At 36.7% G+C, this 16578-nt stretch overlaps 1 long non-coding RNA gene across 4 annotated transcripts in view; it reads left to right on the top strand.

Annotated features, from left to right (window-relative positions):
• The first annotated feature begins 532 nt into the window (after nt 1-532).
• Nucleotides 533-16578, top strand: part of LOC144313864 (uncharacterized) — a 58893-nt gene continuing 42847 nt past the window's right edge. For all 4 annotated transcript variants that reach the window (XR_013379489.1, XR_013379490.1, XR_013379492.1 and 1 more), the window contains exons 1-2: nt 533-632; nt 1196-1293. This is a non-coding gene — a long non-coding RNA (uncharacterized LOC144313864). The remainder of the gene's footprint in view (nt 633-1195; nt 1294-16578) is intronic.

The following is a 16578-nucleotide window of genomic DNA, read 5'->3' as shown; positions in this document are numbered from 1 at the left end:
AAATAAATGCAAAAATATATAAAGAATATGTTCAGTCGTCTGGATAGAATACTAAAAATGTTTAGGTCCATAGACATGCCAATCTATAAACCAGTATTCATTCATTTAAAATATTTATTGGTATTTTAGTTTGCACCAAACTATGTATCAAATGTTTCAAGAGCAATGGTAAGCAATAACAGAAACTGTTAGGCCATCACTGGATTACATTCTATTGGAGGGAGACAGAAAATAGTCACACAATCACCCAAAAGTGTATACTTAAAGTTAAAATTGTGGCGAGTGTTATGAAAAAGAGACAAAAGATATTGAGAAAAGTACGAAAGGGAAGTTTGCCAGGTAAGCAAGCATAAATGTGTTGTGATCAGAAAGAAAAATAGGAGAGAACTGTTAGAAAGGACAGAGGAGGGGACAAGAAACTGTCAGACAGAGAAAATAGCATGTGCAAAAGCCCTGGGGTAAGAGGAAAAACGGTCAATGCCAGGAAGAGAAAAGGCCACTGTTCATGGAACACGGATCTGAAGCGGTGGTTGTTAAACTGTCATGCATCAGAACTTCCTGGAGGGCTTGTTAAACCCATGCTGTTGGGCCTCCTCCCTCACTCCTCAGAGTTTCTGACCTAGTAGGCTGAGGTAGGGCCTGAGAATTTCATTTCTAACCAGTTCCCAGGTGATACTGATGCTGCCAGTCTGAAAGTCTTAAGTAGGAAATAGCTGACCTCAAGAAAACGTGGCATGGCACATGGCTTATTAGGACCCAGACTACCTAAAGCTTTAGAGGACATGTCAGGAAATTTGTTATTTATTCTAAAAACAGTAGTGATGCTGAAGTGGGAGTTGGGAGCTAGAGGTGACCTGCTGGGATACATATTTTGATACCATCGTTCAATACTAGCATAGCACATGAAGGAATGCACTGGAAAGCAGGCTATTGTGACACTCGAGGTAAGGGTTGTTAGTAGTTGGGCTATGGTAATAGTGATGAAGGTAGAAAAGACATTTGAGAGACTTTATGATCCATTTTTTAACTGTAGGATTTTGTGATGGATTGGATGCAGGTAGTCAAGAGAGAAACCAATGATGACTTCTAAATTTCTGGCTCTCAATAACTGAGTGGTTGTCATGCACTGAAATAGATAATATTGGAAGATGAAAGATCACTTAACCTATTTTTTTTTTTTTTTTGTCAAATGAAGTCAAAACATCTTTGGGATATCCAAGTGAAAATATTAAGCATGCAGTTTTGTCCTACCAGTTCACAGTTCTGGATATTCAGAAACTGAACATGTACAAGGTAGGAGTCATCTGTAATTTTTGGTTGTCATGAAGCTGAGTTGGCTGAAAGCGAGCACTTCAGGGAGAAGAGATAAAGGACTCAACGACTGAGTGTAGAGGAATTCCTGCACTGGGCAGCCGGGTAAAGGCAGTGAGCCAACAAAGGAGAGAGAAAACAATACCAGAGCTGTGACAGGAAAACCAGGAGTATGTGGTGCCTCAGAATTCAAGGAAGAAAAACGTCCAGTAAGAGGAAAATGCTTCTCAAGAAGTTCAGCAAAGGGTGGAGAAAATAGGATAGGGTAGTAGCAGGTGAGAAAGTTAGGAACAAAGAAAAATTACTCATTCATTCATTCATTCATTGGGAGGGGTGAGCATGCTGGGAAGTTGGTGGGATTATCCTGTTCAGAGGATTATCCTGTTAAGGAGAGTGGATCTGTGAGATACTATTCTGTCTCTGTGTCTCTGTCTCTCTAACACACACACATGCACCCACACATTAATTTTGCTGATGTAAAAGCGTAGCTAGTTTGAACTTGCATTTTATTACTGGTTCAGTTCAATCTTTTAAATATACTGATTATCTATTTACAATTTCATGTTTGTGTAAATTGCCTGCTAATATCCTAAGTGTGTTTTTTTTTCTGTTGGATTACCCATTTTTTTCTTGTTTTGTGAGAACACATTGTATATTAAAGCTACTTGTTCATTTTATTCATATTAGTTTCTTAGTCTTTTATTGTTTATATTTTACACATCTTAAAATATCATTTTTTAAGATTTTATTTATTTATACATGAGAGACACAGAAAGAGAGGTAGAGACATAGGCACAGAAAGAAGCAGGCTCTCTGCAGGGAGCCCGACGTGAGAATCGATCCTTGGACTCCAGGATCATGCCCTGGGCCAAAGGCAAATTCTCAACTGCTGAGCCACCCAGGCATCCCCTAAAATATCATTTAATCAAAACTATCATGTCCTTTTTTTTTTTTTAAGTCTCTTACTTTGATGCCAGGAAAAGGAGCACTTCCCCCACATCCAAATTATATGAATATTAACTTATATCTTATTCTAGTAATTTTAATACTTTATTTTTATCTTTTGAATTATTTTTCCAAAGTATGTGATGGAAATCCTACCTATATTTTTTTTCTCCTAAGCAGCTCTCAAATATTATGCATTTTCAAACTTCTATTTGAAATATCTAAAAGGTAGTGTCAAATGCTGAATTGAATTTGTCACTTTGGATTTTTCTGTGTCCAACTGAATGTCTCTGTGCTTTGGAAGATCCCACTCAGGAAAAGTTGACTTGATTCACAACAGGTGCATTCCTTCACATTTTTTTTTCTCATAGCCCAATTGAGGTACTAAAATTACTTCACTTTAAAAAAAGCCACCTAGAAAGTTGACCTAGATTGTAGTTACCCATCTGTTTAAAGAATTGTGCTGTGTGAAATATTCTTTTTCTGTTCTGGTTCTCCATTAGCAATTCAGAATGCATACAAAGGTATACGAAACTCTTTATATTTTGAGCCTTGTTGCTTTTAGAGATTGCTTCTCTTCTTTAGAATTCTTTTGTAATAGCTAAATAATAATAAAAATGTCATATTTTTAAAGAATATTTCCTGTGTCATGGAACAGATAAAGACATTTTAATTTCAAAGATATGATGCAAATAAAATTTTAGTGGTCCCACTCAGAAAGATGTATTGCCTTCACGATTTCCTTTATTCCCATTTTGAAAGCTTATTTATTTATTCATTCACTTATATTATTGAGATATAATTGACGTATATAACTGTTAGTTTCAAGTGTACAACATAATGATATGACATTTATATATATATTACAAAATGAACACCACAATAAATCTGGTTAACATCCATTGCTGTACATAGTTTCAAGGTTCTCTTTTTTTTTTTTTTAAGGTTCTCTTTTCTTAAGATGAGAACTTTTAAGATGAGTCTCTTAAAAGCTGTCAAATATGCAATACAGTGTGAAGTATACGGTCACTGTGTTGTACATTATATCTCGATGACTTATTTTACAATAAGTTTGAACTTTTGACTCTTTTCACCACTTTTGACCATCCCCCACTCCCCACCTCTGGCAACCCACCAATTTATATATGCTGTTGTCTTAAGATTCCTCATATAAGTGAGATCATAAGGTATTTGTCTTTGCCTACCTTATTTCACCTAGCACAATGCCCTCAAGTCTCATCCATCTTACACAAATGGCAGGATTGTATTCTTTTAATGACAATAATATTCCATTGTATGTGTGTGTCTGTGTCTATATCCGTACCTAATCTCAGTTTCTTTATCCATTCATCCATCCATGGACACTTACGTTGTTTCTCTATCTTAGCTATTGTAAGTAGTGCTGGGGTGAACAGGAGGGTGCATAGATCTTTTTGTGGTAGTGTTTTCATTTTCTTCAGATAAATAATCATAAGTGGAGTTGCTGGGTCATAGGGTAGTTCTGTTTTTAACTGTTTTGCAGAACCTCCATACTGTTTTCCACAGTGGCTGCACCAATTTACATTCTCTCCAACAATGTTCCAATGTCCCTCCAACAAGAGTCCCCTATTCACATCCTCCCCGACACTTGTTGCCTCTTGTCTGTTTGATAGTAGCCATTCTAACAGAGGTGAAAAGATGATTATTTTCCTAATGGTTAGTGATACTTAGAGCATGTACCTGTTGGCCATCTGTATGTCTTCTTGAGAAAAATGTCTATTTAGCCAAAAGTTATGATATGTAAAATCACATTATAATAATGAACAGATTATTATACAAGATCCAAGAATAATGTGCATAAAGTGAAATGTAAACATCCACTCCTTTTGCCCTTCCCCTTTTTGGTTGTGTATGTAACTGGAAAGTTCTTCATTACTAATGTAGAGATAAACACATATATTTTTTCCTTTCTTTTTTAGATGAAATCAATGTGAATACATTTTTTTTCACTCAATAATGTGTCTTGAGGATTTAGCATGTGAATTAGACTAAATCTATCTCATTTTTTAGTGGCTATGTAACATTCTACAGTATCATAATTTAGCTAAATCTGTAAGACAACATTCATGAATTTTTGGTTTATTTTTTTCTTTCTCTATTGCAGTATTGGAGCAGATACGCAGACGCTCCACTCAATTCCTGACAATCTCCCTGGGTCTACTCTTGCCTCTCAGGCTTCCTTAACACAGTAGTCAGGTTGACCCTGTAGGATCCTTACCATGCCTGGACTCCCTGTGTCACTCAGAATAAAGCCAAATCCAGACAATGACAGACAACCCTTGCATTGTCTGGACTTTTCATTGTCTTTCTGACTCATCTCCTTTGCTTCTCCTCACTCAGCTGCATTTTTGATGCTCACTGAACATTGTGAGCAGATTCCAGGCTTAGCTTCTCTATCTGTATCACATTCTATATCTGGAATACCCAGTCATTCCATATCTCTACATGGGTTGTTTTTATTTTATTTTTTTAATTTTTGTTCTTTTTTTTAATGTTTTTTTTCAAGTAGTATGACAGTGAGGCCTTTCTTGATCATCGTATCTAAAGTTGTAACACACGAACCTCAATCCCTATATCATTATTCTCCTTAATTACTTACTCCATGATATATTATATGCAATATATGTGTCTTACTAATTAGTTTTGTTTATTGCCTGTTCCACCCAGGCAGGGCAGAGATTTGTGTTTGTTGTATTTTCTGCTGTCTGTCTTCTGTATTTTCTTCTGTATCTGTACCTTTTATAAGGATCCTAACACGTAGTTTTCATCCAATAAATCTTTCATGCATGAATTTTGCTCATATGTGTGTGTTTGTCTGTAAAATAGATCCCTAGGAATGAAATTATTAATAGGAATGCTATGGACGTTTTAATTCCTAATAGTCCTCCAGTGCTTCACCAGTTACTTTTATACCAATAGTTACTCAACTGTCCATTTTCTTGTCTTTACCAACAATGGATATTACTAGTAACTTGAATGTTTGCCTATTAAATAAATATAAATTGTATTCATTGTTATGATAATTTTTATTAATATTTTCTCATATTTTAACTCATTTCTCTATATTAATTGCTTATTTCTTTGCTCATTTTTTTCTTTAGCCATAGTAGTATTTCATTTGATTAATTAGAATTATTTACATCTTTGGGTTTAATTCCTTCAGTTGATGTCTCCTTTTAAAATACTTTTTCTCACAATAATGTATGATTTTAACTTTATTATGGATTCTTTCTTTGTAAAGAAATTTCTTATTTTTATAATTCAGTTTTTTTTTTCCATCATGGATTCCATTTTTTTTTTTTTATCTTCCTTAGGAAAACATCCTCAGCACCAGGGATATATTTTATTTTAATGCTTTTTATACTTTTGTGTTTTAAATCTAACTCTTCATGTTCCTGGACTTTGCTGTTCTGGAGGAGATTGGTAATGGATGGTGTGACATGGCTTCTTTGCTAAAATTTTAAATGATTGAAAGATTATCTCAAAGGGTTATTTTATGTTTTCCCTTGGTATGCTTAAGAGACATTAGTTCCTAGTGTTTTTAGAAAGAAAAAGTTTATTTCTGTTTAACATGTTTGAGTATTCAGAGGCACTGATATTATATGTACTGTGGTAGAACAAAGATACTGTGTTTTATATAAATTTGAAAGAATTTTATTAAAATATATTCTCTCTTGCTAGATCTCGTGCTTTTGACAGCTGAACAGACCCTCACAGAACCAGACTGGCCATTAGTACTTTGATTTTCACAATGCCTTTCTTTATTTAATAGGCCTGAAATATTGATTAACATTTACAGATTCAATTCCAAGCACTTGCCAAGAGGTTAGGGAGAGCCTAGAGTGAGCTGCTCATGCCAGTCAAGTTCTAAGGTGTAATGAAATTCCCCACTGTGCCTGTCAACTTATCCTGCATACAGGTCATTTCCCACATGGTCCCTGGTGTTGAAAGAAGCCATTTCCACTTCAAATATTTCATAGACAATGGGGGAAAATGATATGGCACTAATATTGTGTTCTTTACCCTGCTGTGGAGAACTGAATAGACTCCATTATATAGTAATGCTCTTTTGAAAGGAAGGCCCTCTTTGCCCAGAAGGGTTCACTGGAAACTCCAAGGACAGACGCAGCATTTTAGGTGGACTGTGGCATTTCGCTGGTGTTTGTTTTCCTCCTCACTCCCAGTTTCAAGCACTAGGGATTCACAATTGACTAAATACAAAAGTCATGAGCATCTACTTCAATTTGTTGATCCTGCATACTTACTGACCCAGTCCTGTGGGGGATTGAGCTCCTACTTCTTTCTTTCTAATAATTTGTTTTTCAATTCCCACTTGCTGCTTTTAACAGGGTCAGCTAAAAGACCTTGGAAACAAATCCAGTACTTTATTCGGCCATTCTTAAGATCGCTCTCATTTCCCTGACTTGTAAACTACTTGTTGATTTGTTCATCCTGAAGAAATTGTGTGGTTTAGGATTTTACTCTTCAAACCTTTTCTTATTCTTCTTTCTGTAAATGCTATTAAAATAGACATGTGATTGAATTGTATATCTGGTAGAAATCCTGGAACTCACACAGAGAGTAAGTGATTTAAGACCTGGATCACAATTTAAGATATCTATAAATTAAACAAGCAGAATTTCTACATAAGGGGTAGCTTATTAATGTCACACTATTTGCATCTGTGTAAGATTATTGAAAAGGGAAGAGGTATTTAAAAATAACCCATCAAAATAAGTGGAATTTGCTTTATTAGGAATAGTCTAGGATGGCCCTTTTAGTTCATCATAGAGAATCTGAGTGAATTAATTATTTTAAAGTGTCCTTGCATGTGTTTGAGTACCTCGTCTATTTTCTTAAATTTGGAAAGATTTCGAACCGCTCTAAAATTGGTCTATGTATCTTTTATTTTTGTTCACAATTCCTTATTGCCAGACACTCTGCCAGTGAATTTGAGTATCTGATATCTTCTTGACTTTCTTAGACTTGGAGGATGGACAGGATTCTTAATGTTGGAGGTGGACTTGTGAGCTTTCTACTACCATTGCTGAAACAAGGATTTGTATCCATCAGCCAAAGATGTTCAAGTCTCACTAGGTCTCGGGCTAAAAAGTCAGTTAGTAGTCATCCAGGAAAATCATAAAATCTAAGAAAAAGCTTCTGAAGACATAGCCTCACAGAGGCAAGACACAACAAAACGACAAAAAATATTTGCCCGTGAGGTATGACCTTTGTGTCACTAGTGCTTGTAGTTCTTATTCGTAAGCCAACAGCACCACTCCTGCATGGGATTGGAAAGAGAATGTAGGAAAGATGAAATTATGAATTATCTAAGGAGGAAGACAGTTTCAGTGTAGATCAGAGGTAGGAGGACAGATTGAGAAGCCACGAGGCAAGTAGACATTAGATGCTGACCTCTTGAAATGTATGTTCCTTTTGCAGAGGAAACGACTCCTATTGCCCTGCTGCCTACCACCTGTCTCGGCCAGCCTGGCTTATCCCAGTCCCTCCACTTCATAACGTTTAGCATGAAAGGTCTCCAACTTCAGGCTGGGCGGCACTTCATAGGTGTATTTGCCAGCTCGCTTACGCTAATTAAAACAAAAACAAAAACAAAAACAAAAAACTATGCTCCAGATCAATATTGATTAAGCAAAGAAGGTTGGAAATATTTAATTTTCTTTTACAGGGAAGCAAAAAGCATCCCCTGATATCAAGTCTCCCTAAGTGCTAATCTCTGAAAACTATAGTCTTCTTGTGCCTACACATCCCCACCATCAAAAACAATTTTTAACACAAGAGAATAAGAAAATAAGCAAACTATCAACCATTCTCAAGTTATTTCTCTCTTCTGGTATTTCGCCTATGTGGCATTTGGACTTGCCTATAATACAGTCAATGCAATTTTAAGTATATTGACATTATCAGAACCCAAGTAAGTCCTGGCTACAGTTATGCTAGGGGCACAAAATCTAACTGTTTTGCTGTAGGCACAGTTTTTAGGTAGACTACAATTGGACGATTAGGCGTAGGTATATAAATCAAATATAATGAATGCAAATTGGTAGTGGCAAATCTCTTTAGCCAAGAATAGAATAAGGTGAAAGGGGTAGGGCTTTTTGTTGTTGTTGTTGTTATTTTTTTAATGATTTTTTTCCCTTTGAGCCTTGTTTTGGTTATTAACTACTTTCAGAAATAAGTGAGCTCCCTTACCCCATGGGGTGGTAGTGGCAGCAGTAATGATGGTGCCAGGGGAAAGTAGATTTCAAGATGTATAATCTTCTCTATATACTTTAGTCACTACTTATTCCTGTGGCCCAAGGCAATTATCTTTTCCCCTCCATATCTAAGTCTCTTCATGCCCATAATCATCAAAAGACAGAAATAGACAAAGGTCATATTCTGGGAATCAGGGAAGCACAGGGAAAATAAAAATACCACTAGAGATGCTATTAGGAAAAAATGCCTGTCTTTAAACTTTATCAGCACTGCAGCACAGAAAAGTTTACCATTGTGAAATCATCACTCTACCACTGCATTAGACATAAATAAGGAGATAAGTTGTATTCCAAGTTGAAGGGAGTTGGTCATGTGTGGTGGTTTTATTGTGATGCAAGAGCCAATTTGAATACACATTGAAATAATAAACAGCTATTTTAAAGAAACCTATTGAATTTCTCCTTTCGATCATATTTTTACCTATTAATGTAAGCCAGACCTTTTTATAAGGATCTGTGGTAAAATAAATGTGGGCAACCTTGAGTTACAAACAAAAACATATTTCTGTAGGACTCCTTAGAGCTTTTAATATACCCTCTCTCCAAAAGGAGTTAGAACATAAAGTATTTCCAAAATTTATTGGATCATGTAACATTTTTTTCAACAAAACGTCATTTAATGTTTCAAGGTACGTTTTTGTTCTATATAACAAAGTTTAGGAAATCAGAAAATGTAAAACTTAAAAGGATTCATTCAAAACAGCTATTCAGTTTCACCTGTAGTTTCTGAGAAATCAGAAGTCAAAAGACACAGGACTTTGGGTGAAAACTGGAAGATGTTTTATTATTTTATTTTATTTTACTTTATTTTATTTTATTTTATTTTATTTTTCTTCATCCTTGTCTTCATCTTTATCTTCTTCTTTTCTTGTTTTTGTTTAGCTGAAACAGTTCTTTAAATTATGTTTTATTAGTTTAAGAAGCAATCACAGTGAGTTTACCTTGCTGGAGTTTTAAGAATAATATTGATCCTTCACTGTTGCAGAGACCTGAAGGGATTATTTATGGAAATACAATGTGCATTACTTATCAACGATAATTCTAAATTGAAATCTAAAGACAAAGCAAACATACGTCTCTCTCTCTCTCTCACTCTCTCTCTCTTTAGTAAATCCAGAAACTAATAATAGAAAGAAACTGGATTAGTATGATTCCTGTGGTCCCGTGCCCTTCTTGTATTCCATGACCCTGTATATACAGGGTTAGCAGTATGCCAGTAAACATTCCCATTTGACTTCCTCTTTGACACATAGGTAGAGGGTTTTAAGAAAAATCCACTATATTAAACCTCTCTACTCTTCCATGCAGGATAAAAGAGAAAATAGGAAAAATAGCAAAATCAAAGAATAGTCTACTTAAATTCCATAAATATGTTAAATTGCTAAGTAAATTGCTTTACTTAGTAAGAATCTCTCTTAACAAACAAGGGACTATTTGAGTGCCCATGGGAATCCCTTTGCATGTTACAGAAGACTGCCATTCTGAAGGTAAAGCAAAATGTTACCTCTTATAAGACAGCTGTGCTGGGCTGTGCTGGGCTGTGCTGGGCTGGCCTGAGCAGTTTTCAGGGAGACTGCTAAAGCAATGGTGATTCTTTGCATCCATTTCAGTGCACTTGGTTGTTTTCTGTTTATCCATAGTGACATTTTTTTTTAATTTTTTATTTATTTATGATAGTCACAGAGAGAGAGAGAGAGAGAGAGAGAGAGAGGCAGAGACAGAAGCAGGCTCCATGCACCGGGAGCCCGATGTGGGATTCGATCCCAGGTCTCCAGGATCGCTCCCTGGGCCAAAGGCAGGCGCCAAACCGCTGCGCCACCCAGGGATCCCCATAGTGACATTGTTTTATCCGAGAATCAGTATCATGCATAAAAGGATCCATAGATATAAACTATCTGTAGTCCCCTGATACAAGTCATTTGAGAAACAAGGAATGCAAATGATATGATGGTTTAAGTGGCCCCAAACCATGTTGGCATCATCATAGGGATAGACAGCAGCTGGGTTCTACAGATCTTCTTCTCAAAGCTGGGCAATGGCCCAGAGCTGACTGTCAGAGGTCAAATAGACATCTGCACTCAAAGCCCAGCATGGCCCTGAAATAATATCTTCTTTGTTAATTCGAGAATTACCAGTTGTTCTTGTTTTTCCTGAGGTTTCCAATCCAAGGATCACAATATAATTTTTCAAAGTCTACAAGTTACTTAAGTTGGACAGGTGGCCAAAAATGAGACTCAGGAGAAATAAAAATAAAAGTGACCAAATCCAGAAATAGTTTAAACAAAGCTATCAAAGCTCTCAACTCATTGTTCTGCAAGCTGAAAGAAATGGTTTTATTAACCTCCAAGTCATTTTCACTAGACAAAGAACTGTTTCTAGTTTTAAGTCAAGATCGCTTTTCAAAATGACGAATGAAAGATAACATCATCTTTATTTTTTTAACAAAATGAGTACAACTAGAGCTCTTAATTCTTGACTTAACATGTAAGTAATAAATCTAGGATAAACATAACACACCTGCTGTTATTTGATCAGTGATGCTGTGCACATTTAAACATCCCATTGAGATAAAGCACAGTTCTTGGAGGGGAAGGGATAAAAAAAGAAAGAGAGAGAGAGAGAGAGAGACCATAAGACAAAGGGAAAGAGGAAAGTCTTAAAGGAAAGAGGAGGTCAAAAGGCAAGACCAGCAGTTGAGGTGCCAGGATGGCGTAGGGTGGTGGGAGCTATGTCATGGTCTGTTCTGATCCATACATAATTAGTTTCTCTAATATTTATGCCTATGTATTTCTTTAGATATATCAACTAGTCCTTCCATTCTTTTAAAAATACTTTCATAATTGTGGAAATTCTTTTATATATAGGTTGGATCTCTGTGTTTTATTTCTTATGTCTCTCACATTTTCTCTTTATCCTTTTCCTGGGCATTCTTGGTGAGTTTTTAAAGTTTATCATCTATATCAGCAATCATTTCCTCTTATCTTTTTGTCTGTGGTGGTATCTCACCAACTTCTAGTTTGGCAGGCATGTTTGTCTTTCCTTCCAAATCTCAAATGTTTTTCTCGTTAACGTGATAAAGTAGTTGAATTGATATATTCCCCAAGTTTGTGTAGAACTTATCATCTCTGACTTAGTCTGTGTCTTCTGCTTCATATAGTACATCTCTTTGGGAGAGTTGAATTCCTCTTGTGTAGCAAGAGGTCAAATTATTGACCCATTTACCTTTTTATACATGTGATGAATTTTATTGCCTTCTCATCTCAAGGGAAGCACAGAGGGGCCTAGATTTCTGTTCAGTATAGTCGGTTACCAGGAAAAAAGATAATGAAAGAGTTCTCTCTACTCCGTGCTCTCATTTCTGACCATTGTGGTGAGTGTCCTCACCTGTGCCTAAGGGACACCCCGTAGATCCCCCGACTACCACCTTGTCACCACCCACATCAGGAATCATGCCAGTGGTTGGGCTTTCTGACTGTCAGCTGGTGGAGAAGGAAGCTTTATCAGGCCTTCCAGCAGTGCATTCTTGCAGAGATTTTCTCTTCTTCCTTAGGTTAGTACCTTTCATCCTTCCAAAAGAGCAATGTTTGAAGGATTAGAGTAAGGAATACCTCAGATGAATATCTAGAAAAAAAGGTTTCCAGGGAGAAGGAACAGCAAGTTCAAAGGCGTAGTGATAGGAACATCAGTAGGAGGAGATGATGGCAGACGGGTGGTTAGCACCCATCTCATTTCCCAGCAGCATAGTAACAGACTTGTACATCTGCTCAAAAACTTTAATGGATTGCAATTGTCTGAAGAATACATTTCAGATGATTTAACATACATTCAAAGTGTTGTTCAAACTGGACTTGCCAATATGTTTAGCATCACTTCTTCACCCTGCTATACTCCTCACTTTAGTTATAGTCACTTTTTTCCAAGACAAATCCATGTAGATCCCTAATTCTTGGTGGTTGTCCCAAAGCTCTTTTGACCTACCAAAGCTGGTTTCATTCTTGAAGGTTCAGCTCAAATGCTACCTTCCTCCAATATCCCAGGGTAAATTTAATTACTCATCTCTCTGTATTTCCACAGCATTTTGATTATATTTATACTGGAACACTTATCTAATTATTACCTATACTTTAGACTAATACTTACATGGCTGCTTCTCCCACTAAATTATAAGCTTTCTGGGCCAAGGGCCATTATGCATCTAATATATTCATTTTGTTGGTTATTAAAAGAGAATTAACTCTGAACCAATTATTTTGTAGACTTTGAAAAAGAAGATGGGCAATATTTATGCTAGATTATCTGAGCATTTATTTTCATAAGCAAAGATGTCTATAACCAGATGGTATTTCAAGGTTCTTTCCATTATTGCAATGCTGCATTCCTACAGAGCGTTTCAGAGATGTGAAGTCTAACTTTCTATAGATTTTTGCCTTTAGTGGTCAGGGTGATTCAGAGTGAATTACACACTAGGAGTACCTGAGGTCCCGCTGTAAATAAGTAGACTCTTCATAGCCCTCTGTCTCCTAGAAGCTGGAATTTAAAAATCCATAATGTAACTAACCATATGAAGTCCTCATGCCACTCCATTTTAAAATGTTTCAAAAGAGTTAGCTTCAGGAATTAGCATCAGGATCTCTGTAACTGTGGATAACCTCAAAGGAATATTATTTGCAGCTGCCAGGTAACTAAGGATGCCAGTAGTTTAGATGGACTGAAAATAATTGGCAACTCTAAAGAAGTGCTGAAGATACAGGAGGAAGCACCTGCCACTGCTTTCTGAAGAATCCCTGCTTCCTGCCATTATCACTTCCATACCAGGTATTCACCTAGAGTGAAGATATTTGTATCCTATTTCATGCCCCTCTTAAAGTGGAGACAGATCCATCTTTGGTGTATTTGGCAGTGAGAGTAGCAAAAAATGAAACAAAAATTCTTGAATTTAGACTTTTTCTTTGAAAAGCTGTGTCTTCCAAAGAACAATTACATGAAATCCATTTTAGTAATTCTCTGGAATAGGACACATGGGAAACTGTCCCTGTCTATAAGTGGATTTTCAGGCAGGTGATGGTCATTAGGCTTTTTTCCATATGATTGGAGTTTGTGATCCAGCCTCCACTGTCACACAAGTCTAGCTCAAATTTTGTTTGCAAATACAACCAAAGAAGTAGCCCTGTCTTGCACAAAAAATTGAAATGGTTTTGAAATGATGCTGTCAAGAGTAGTCAACTGCAAAAGGAAAATGAAAGAGACAGCAGGATTGTTGTATCCCTCTTACTCTCCCATAACCTCTTCCTCCAGTCTTTTTTCAACACAAACACATTCACTCATGCACACACACACACACACACACACACACTAATTTATTCAGAATGACTGAGAGATATCACAAAAGTATATTGAAAATTCAACAGTAGGAGAAAGAAATGGACTGTCTTTGAGTTTTATTCAAAAAGGTATTAGCTGTCTTTTACAGCAAAATTGAACAAGCAGGCTGCCGATATATATATACACCATATATATATATATATATATATTCGAGTAAGGTTTTATATATATATATATATATATATATATATATAAAACCTTATTCGAACAGACCCAACAAATTCAAATGTTTTGGTCTCTACAAAATACTCAAGAATAGTATAATTAATATAAAAATGAAGAACTTACCTTTAAAAATTAATCATCTAAAGATGATCATTATAAACTTGAGAGTTTGATCTTTAATTTGGTGCTTAACACAGAGGAGTCATATTCCTTTTTAAAAGCTTCTCATAATGTTTTATGCAGCCACTATAAATTAATTTGAACTTTGCAGGGATAAAACTCATTGAAAATATTAAAAGGAACCAGCCACGAGGTAGGATGACAGCATGAAAGGATCTCTGAGTTGGAACCAGGCCACCTGGGTTATAGCATTTGTGATACTTATTAAGCTTCCTGGGCCTCCTCTAAAAGGAGGTAGTTGAGTTAGATGCTATCTACAATCGTCTCAGCTCTGGAATTTTATTTTTATGTAATGGATTGAGTAGTGGGGGAGACAATTATGTTATGAGTAATAATCATAGGGCAGTGTGGCTCAGCATCACCTAGAAATTATTTGAAATGCACATCCCCTGGCCCTGCTGCAGACTACAGACATAGATCCTGTGTGGAAAGGCCCAGCAGTCTGAATTTTAAAAAGCCCCCCTGGTGATTCTGATACCTGCTCCAGGTGAGAACTGCTTATCTAAAGAGCATACTTCAGCTTTCAGATCTCATGCTGCTCACGTCACAGAGACACTAGTTGAATTTGTACTCATTCTGGGCTAAGAAAGGCACATCTAGGGTAGATGGCAAGAGACGAGCAGCTTGATACCCCTGGGACAAGAGGCCTCTGGGCTAGAAGGATGGCCTGAGTAAATGTTAGAGATTTAGCAGTTGGCCCTACTATCCTTGCTTCATAGTTCATAGTGTTCCCTAGTATTGGAAAAAAAAAAAACATTATTTATTTAAAAAATATGTAGTACTAAAAATTAGTTTTCAAAATGCAGTTTAAGCCCTATATGCTGTCTTTTAGTTTGGTCCTCAAGCAGTTGTCACCATACCCCAACATCTAGTCATTAATAGTTTTTATTAATATAGGTTTATAAATAACAGACCAGTCTCATCGGGTTCTCACCTGACCCTGGACTTAATTTGGGAAAAGGAAGATTTAGTTGGGAATAGATGGGTAGATGGTTCTCCCATTGCATATGTCAGGTCATTCTGTATTTTAAAGTTTCGCCTCTTACAATGTTGCAAGGGTGTTTCTCAGTGATTCTTGGTCTGATTGGAGGATGTTTGTTGCCATTTGGTGAGCTTCCCTCTTTGGATTGAGGCCAGACAACAAAGTGCGCTTACTGCATTGTAACCCCACCACTGCTTATCTCAGGCAGCGTCCACCCCTGCATCAGCACAACTGTGGCCACAGAGGCCCCTTTGATCTGTTGAAATCTTGCCCCCACCTCCACCAGCGTGGTCTTTTAGCAGCTCACAGAAGCACCCCCCATGCCCATCCACGGCCCACAGATCAGCAGTGTCTCATTAGCCTACCCACATGTTCTGCCCAACACATCTGGGCACCAGACTCCAGCTCAGTCACTGGGTCACAGTTTTGTTCTTGGTGTCTGAGTATGTTGTCACTGGCACAGACTGAGTTCTGCAGGTGGGATGCAGCCCCCTACAGGAGTGTTTTTTAAACCTATGCCATTTTAATTTACTTTGGGAATAGCTGTCTGCACCTCAAATGCACCTTTCATATTTCACGTCACATCCGGTTACTCAGGGCAAAACATGTTAATGTTTAGTTGTTCTGGGATTAGGAAAATAAAACAAAACATGGTCACCTCTTAGCTACAACAGCCAAACTTGATGAGTGTGTGGATGTGTGTGTTTCCCTTTCTCCTTGGAGAACCAGCTAATATTAAGACAATTCAAAATAAAGTGTGTGTGTTTTCTTTTTCTGAGAAAGCAAAATAGAGGAAAACTGTAATATCTTTTGTGAGCTACATTTGCCCCAAGGCATTTATCATAAAATGCACTTTGTTTCTGATTACATCCCTCGGACATTTGGGATGAGGAAGCAGCCACATTGGGAAATTGTCACACTATCACAAGATCCTTTGGTTTATAATGGTTTTATCATTTTTCTCCTTCTGACCAGAAAACTCTTGGTTCAATTCCATTTGAATGTCAACAATAAAAAATAAAAACAGAGCAGAAACTTCACGAGCAAATGTTCAAACTTCAGGGGAAAATAATCAAAGGACGAGTTACCCCTACGTACTCACCTAAAGATACATAATACTGTTTGATGTGCACATACAATTTAATATGACCTTCTACAAAGCTAAAATGTTCAGAACAAGAAATTCATCATTTGAAATATTTAGAAAGGAGGTTTTATATAATTCTTTCATTTGAAACTTTTCAGAACAATGCCATCCCTGGAAAATACAGAAATAGCACAGTTCATATTTTGGTG

This window comes from Canis aureus, chromosome 5, assembly GCF_053574225.1.
Source record: "Canis aureus isolate CA01 chromosome 5, VMU_Caureus_v.1.0, whole genome shotgun sequence".
NCBI lineage: Eukaryota > Metazoa > Chordata > Mammalia > Carnivora > Canidae > Canis > Canis aureus.
This window is presented reverse-complemented; position numbering and strand designations above follow the sequence as displayed.